Genomic DNA, 7639 nt, shown 5'->3' with positions numbered 1-7639 from the left:
CGATAGAACTCATTATAAGAAGCACAAGAGCGATCAGATAATCAAACAGAAAGTAAGTTATTGACAGTAGCCATAGTACATTCATTTCAGCTGTTGTTGTCAACATTAACTACAAAACGTAAACTGTTTTCAGTTTATTATGAAGGAAGTTGTGGGTCATTAGAGATTTGAGGTTATTCAAACGGTGATTAATGTCCTGATTACTTAGAAAGCATGCCGACTAACAAACTGAGGAAAATACTGCTACACATTCTGGAATCTTTAATAATGCTCATTAATCATTTAAACCAACTTTCAGGCTAGCACACTGGACTCGCATTCCGGAGGACGACGGTTGAATTCCGCGTCCGGCCATCCTGATGTGAGTTGTCCGTGATTTCCCTAAATCGCTCCAGGCAAATGCCGGGATGGTTCCTTCGAAAGGGCACGGCCGACTTCCTTCCCCGTCGTTCCCTAATCCGATGAGACTGATGACCTCGCTGTCTGGTCTCCTTCCCCAAACAACCCAAACCAACCCAACTTTCAAGACACTGCAAGTAGAATTCAGAAGAATGGATTAGGATCATGTACCAGGTAATAACGACTTACGAGAATGGTCACACTCTAAACTTACATTTGGTGAAAAATTATATTTTAGCTGTATTATTCAAAACATTAGCAAGCCTTTTGCACAGCTAGAAGTCAGTGCTGCGTAGATCTTATAGTTTTACTTCTTCAGACGCGAAGTAGCAATTCAGCAGAACTAATGTTCCATACGTCCAGAGTATGATGATTGCTTCTTAATGCTAATGTTTCTGGTACTTACAACTGCCAGTTGCTACGACTCTTCCTTCTATGGGTGTCGGAGCCTCAAAATTAGTAGTTAACATATTGTGTCCATGTAATGTATCCCGCTGCGCTCCTCGCAACGAGAACAACTTACTTTTCGTGTCTCTGCCGCAGCAAAGCCTCTGAATCTTACGATCTGTTTCTCTTTCTCTCTCTCCCTCTTTCTCCCTTCCTCTCTCTCTCTCTCTCTCTCTCTCTCTCTCTAGCCGACCCCCCCCCCCCTCCCTCAGTTCTCTGCCCCCCCATTTCCACTGCTACCGTTCGTCTCCTCCAAAAATTTTCAGTACAAAGTCAAATATTCTAATCTGCTATTTGATATTTTATGTAATAATAAATCCCTGGCAATCCCAGTATGTCTGCAACGTACACTGCTCTGAAGAAGGCAAGATACACGAATTAGCATTACAAATTAAGAACTCTGTGAAAAGTGAATGAACCTGATATAAAATGTTTGCGAGAAGTCTCCCTGTCGAGCATAGAAAGCTGGACGTCACATAATGTGAAGTCAGCGTGACCATAACGCCGAATGGGGCTATCCCCGAAAAACGAGACTGTTGAGAGAATGGTAAATGACAGTGCGTGTCAATGAGAGAGCAGCTACGGTGCACAGTGGTGGCGGTATTCACTATATTATCAGCCAGTGGCAATATTTGTATGACTTTAAATAGGGAAGAATGATCGGAAAACTCATAGCGTAGTTACGTGTGTGTGTGTGAGGAAGTGGTGACCTTGGTCAACTACAGTAGCAGATTACAGCTAGACATGGCGAAAAATGCGACTGCTAAACATTGGGCATGGATTCCTCATCGAACAAGAAGAAAAGAGTCTAGTAAACATGGGCTCTCAATTGCATACCTTGAAACTAGGAGCACCTCTTCAACTTCGACACTGTGAAACAAATTTCTTTACTGCAAGTTCTTTGCTCACATACTTTTGGAGACGATATTATGGACCAAAACAAGAATAAAAGTCTCATTAAAATGAGCTCTGAAATGCAAACCTTCGGAGCTATGAGCACTTGTTCAATAGAAGAGACGTGTCCCACAGTAGCGAAGGTCAAAAAGTGTTCATGGCTTTGAAGGTATGCATTGTAGTGCCCATTTTTACCAGACTTCAATTCTTCTTGTTATATGAGGAAAACATTCCTGAAATTTTGCCGTCATTTTTTAGACACACTGCGTTGTGCAACAGGCAACAAGGGACTCACGTCAAACAGCGCGTGTGGGGTCGCATACTCTTCTCGAATGAGGATTCATTCTAATCAACGTATCCTCATATGGCGAGAAGTGGGAACACATAATGCAACCAGGAATACTGTCTTGGTGGAGCAGATGCTACAGTGTGGTGAGGCAAAATGTTACATGGGGGTACAGGCATCCAGATCTTTGAACGCTGTGCAAACACCGATCTACTTTATTGTGACTCTCTACTGCTTCCCAATGTCTACCGTATCAGGGATGCATTCGAACCTGTTGACTACCTCAGCACACGCTCATTCTCTCGCGTAGACTGAACGATTTGCAAAAATTTTTATTCCTTTAATCGAATTCTTATGTTGATCACAAATTGCAATACCTTCTACACTTTTCAAGCTAATTAAGAACAGTGAAGCATCGTCTTTCCCTAATGTACTTCTGACCAAAACGCGATTGTGGTAGCTTGAGTCCAAGTCAATCATGACTTATGTACATGTACATTGATACTCCGCAAGCCACCCAACGGTGTGTGGCGGAGGGCACTTTACGTGCCACTGTCATTACCTCCCTTTCCTGTTCCAGTCGCGTATGGTTCACGGGAAAAACGACTGTCTGAAAGCCTCCGTGCGTGCTCTAATCTCTCTTATTTTACATTCGTGATCTCCTCGGGAGGTATAAGTAGGGGGAAGCAATATATTCGATACCTCATCCAGAAACGCACCCTTTCGAAACCTGGCGAGCAAGCTACACCGCGATGCAGAGCGCCTCTCTTGCAGAGTCTGCCACTTGAGTTTATTAAACATCTCCGTAACGCTATCACGGTTACCAAATAACCCTGTGACGAAACGCGCCGCTCTTCTTTGGATCTTCTCTATCTCCTCCGTCAGACCAATCTGGTACGGATCCCACACTGATGAACAATACTCAAGTATAGGTCGAACGAGTGTTTTGTAAGCCACCTCCTTTGTTGATGGACTACATTTTCTAAGCACTCTCCCAATGAATCTCAACCTGGTACCCGCCTTACCAACAATTAATTTTATATGATCATTCCACTTCAAATCGTTCCGCACGCATACTCCCAGATATTTTACAGAAGTAACTGCTACCAGTGTTTGTTCCGCTATCATATAATCATACAATAAAGGATCCTTCTTTCTATGTATTCGCAATACATTACATTTGTCTATGTTAAGGTTCAGTTGCCACTCCCTGCACCAAGTGCCTATCCGCTGCAGATCTTCCTGCATTTCGCTACAATTTTCTAATGCTGCAACTTCTCTGTATACTACAGCATCATCCGCGAAAAGCCGCATGGAACTTCCGACACTATCTACTAAGTCATTTACATATATTGTGAAAAGCAATGGTCCCATAACACTCCCCTGTGGCACGCCAGAGGTTACTTTAACGTCTGTAGACGTCTCTCCATTGATAACAACATGCTGTGTTCTGTTGTGGCGATATTTCCATAGAAACTTTCATAGTGGAATACCAATTTTCCTAGCTTAAAACTTTTTGAACTTAACGAAATATTTTGTTGAAAATTTTCGTCCTTTATTCAGCCCCATAGAGGTTGAATTTTGACAACCAGTGAAACATTTTTCCTTTTTTTTGTATTAAAAGCGAAATACAATTTTTCAAAGATTTAGCCTTAAAAATGCGTTAGTAGTTCTTTAATGAAGATTTGTTTTTAAAAAAAATTTCGCCTACTGTTTGACCTCCTTAGGAGTTGAATTTCGAAAAATGCTGGAACAAGTAATTTTTTTTTTTTCTGGCTGAGAAACCAAATATCAATTTTCGTAGTCCTTGCTTCAAAATTGCCTTAATAGCGACATATTTACAAAAAGTCCTTCATCCACTATTTCATACCCTTCACATTCCAAATAACAGTGAAGCACGCGTTTTCTCATTTAGAACCGAAAAGTCAGTTTCCAGTGACTTAGCTTTAAAAATGATTTGATTGTCAAATGTTTTCATAAAACATTTCACCCCCTATTCCAACCCCTTAGTGGTTGAATTTCAAGAAATAGTGGAATGCGTATCTTTTATTACTAACAGGGAAGCGAAGAACAAGTTTTTCATAGATTTAGCTTCATAATGCTTGCATAAAGAAATATTTTCACAAAACTGTATGGTTTATTCACGTGTTTTTTCTCATTATTGTTAAGAACTGTAAAAATCATTAAGTGATGAAAAGTGTTGTGCACTGTTGTGCAATTTTTGCTCATATATAGGATGTAATAGAGCTGCCACTACTCATGAGTTTTATGCAACCCGTATCACTATGATCAAAATTTTCATACTCTCTCGCTCGCTACACGCTACCTATTAGCCCTACAAAAAAAAAAAAAAAAAAACGTTAACAGGACATTGTAGGAATTATAATGTAGTTAAATTTTGTACTTAGGTAACTTTTGGCTAGAGGCCCTAGTTTTCGAATTATTCAAGAAAAATGAACAAAAGTGACCTTCAAACGCTTTTTTTAATAAGTGACAATCGTGGTTTCCAGCAGAGATCTACACCAGTATAAAATTTAATTACATTAAATTTCCAACAAAAAGGTATTGTTCATTTTTTTTCTGTAGGACGAAGAGTTCGCGCTTAGCGAACGAGAGAACATGAAAATATAGCGTGTGGTTTTCGAAGGTGTAGTGGATTGCATGAATCCTATCGGTATAGACATCTCCCTAGGCCGTTGTATCAATTCTTTCTGTAAATAATTTTGTTTAAAATAATTTAAATCAAATTACTGACAATTTCGGTTAGGGAGACAGAGATGTTCAGAGTTCAATGTATGGATGCCGTAATTTTAGTAAGAGTGAGTGCCCATTTTCTGAAGGCACAATTCAATGTGCGTCCTCAACGACCAATGGCGACTGTGAGATAACATGGTATCATGGCCTCTTCAAGTTACTTGGTTTGCATCTACATCTACATCTACATTTATACTCCGCAAGCCACCCACGGTGTGTGGCGGACGGCACTTTACATGCCACTGTCATTACCTCCCTTTGCTGTTCCAGTCGTGTATGGTTTGCAGGAAGAACGACTGTCGGAAAGCCTCCTTGCGCGCTCGAATCTCGCTAATTTTACATTCGTGATCTCCGTGGGAGGTATAAGTAGTGGGAAGCACTATATTCGATACCTCATCCAGAAACGCACCCTCTCGAGACCTGGACAGCAGGCTGCACCCCGATTCAGAGCGCCTCTCTTGCAGAGTCTGCCACTTGAGTTTGCTAAAAATCTAGGTAACGCTATCACGCTTACCAAATAACCCTCTGACGAAACGCGCCGCTCTTCTTTGGATCTTCTCTATCTCCTCCGTCAGACCGATCTGGTACAGATCCCACACTGATGAGTAATACTCAAGTATAGGTCGAACGAGTGTTTCTAAGCCACCTCCTTTGTTGATGGACTACATTTTCTAAGGACTCTCCCAATGAATCTCAACCTGGCACCCGCCTTACCAACAATCAATTTTATTTGATCATTCCACATCAAATCAAATGGTTCAAATGGCTCTGAGCGCTATGGGACTTAACTGCTGTGGTCATCAGTTCCTAGAACTTAGAACTACTTAAAACTAACTAACCTAAGGACGTCACACACATCCATGCCCGAGGCAGGATTCGAACCTGCAACCGTAGCGGTCGCGCGGTTCCAGACTGTAGCCCACATCAAATCGCCCGTACGCATATTCCCAGATATTTTCAGAAGTAACTGCTACCAGTGTTTGTTCCGCTTTCATATAATCACACAATAAAGGATCCTCCTTTCTATGCCTTCGAAATACATTACATTTGTCTATGTTAAGGGTCAGTCGCCACTCCCTGCACCAAGTGCCTATCCGCTGCAGATATTCCTGCATTTCGCTGCAATTTTCTAATGCTGCAACTTCTCTGTATACTACAGCATCATCCGCGAAAAGCCGCGTGGAACTTCCGACACTATCTACTAGGTCATTTATATATATTGTGAAAAGCCATGGTCCCATAACACTCCCCTGTGGAGAGACACTGTATATAGTTGTTGCATATATTAATGGCCGTAGAGCCTGCGGTAGCCGTTATGCTCCCACTTACTCTATACATATATCTTGAAGACAGTTATTTGGTGCTTCTCTTAGAAAGCCTTCGCTGTGCGTCTCGCTTTCGCATGAACAGTTTGCCCTAAATAAGAAGCACGAAAACTCACTACAGCTGCTCTGCATCGGAGAAGAGCTTCACTTCGCGGCTGAGACGCTAGGGTATCGCAGTGCAATTCGTCTGGTCCTATTAAGAAGTCTTGGACGGACTAGACAAGAGGGACACCTGCAGAAAAACAATGTGCAAGGCGTACAGTGCCACAAGTACGTACGTTAAACTCGTGTGCGGAGAGCAGGATCATACCACACATCCACTGAAGATGGAATATCTACATTTCTGATCATCATTGCTGGAATTCCATAAGGATAAGAGCCTGGTGTACTAGCTGACTGGCGGCGTTTACACGAATGTGCATACAGCTGTGTAATGACTCCAGGTACCATGACCGCATTCAAAAAATGTCTCGCGAAGGGGTGGTTGAAATTCAGCGCTGAGTATATACAGATGCTGATAAACCTCTGTTCTATGTACCACAAACACCTGGCACTGCTCTGTCTCATCCTCGAATACGCAGTACTCGTCTGAGGGAGAGCAGCCAATTCCCAAGTGGGTGCCTTCAAAGCGTCCTAAGCCGCGCTCTAATCGCCCACCCTCCATACTAGAGCTTACCCTCCGAGAAGATACATGCACTGAGGTGACAAAAGTCATGGGGTACCTTCTAATACCTTGTCGGACCTCCTTTTGTCCGATATTGTGTAATAACTCGAAGTGAAAAGGACTCAACAATTCGTTGGAAGTCTCCTGAAGAACTAATGAACTATCTGCCTTTCTATCTGTTCATAATTGCGAAAGTGTTGAAAGTGCAGGATTTTGTACACTAAGTGACCTCTCGCTTATGGGCCATAAATTTTTGATAGGATCCATGTCGAGCGATCTGGGTGCTAAATCATTCGCTCGAACGTGCTTCAAACCAACTGCGAAGTCCGCCCCATTAGCAGATTGGTCGGCGCGTCTGACTGCTATACAACAGGTCCAGGTTCGGTTCCCGGATGCGTCGTAGATTTTCTCCACTTGGAGGCTGGTGTTGAGCACCATTATGGTACCACCACCAGCTTTCACAGTGCCATGTTCACATCTTGGATCCGTGACTTCGTAGGGTCTGTGACACATTTGAACCCTACCATCAGATTTTACTAACTAAAATCAGGACTCACCTGTCCAAGCCACTGTTTTCTAGTGGTCCAGAGTCCAACCAATATGGTCGCGAGCCCAGGAGAGGTGCTGCAGGCGACGTCGCATCGGTCATTAGCTGCTACAGCCTATTAATGTCAAATTTCAACGCATTATCCTAGTTGATACGTTCGTCGTACGTTCGATTTCTGCGGTTATTTCATGCAGTGTTGCTTGTATATTAGCACTGACTGCTCTACGCGACCACCGCTACTGTATGTAGGTCGCTTAAGTGAAGTCTGTCAGCCACTGCGTTGTCCGTGGTGAGAGGTATGTCTGAAATTTCTTTTTTCTCGC

Source organism: Schistocerca piceifrons, chromosome 1, assembly GCF_021461385.2.
Source record: "Schistocerca piceifrons isolate TAMUIC-IGC-003096 chromosome 1, iqSchPice1.1, whole genome shotgun sequence".
Taxonomy (NCBI): domain Eukaryota; kingdom Metazoa; phylum Arthropoda; class Insecta; order Orthoptera; family Acrididae; genus Schistocerca; species Schistocerca piceifrons.
The sequence above is the reverse complement of the archived record's forward strand: the minus strand, read 5'-3'. Positions refer to the sequence as shown.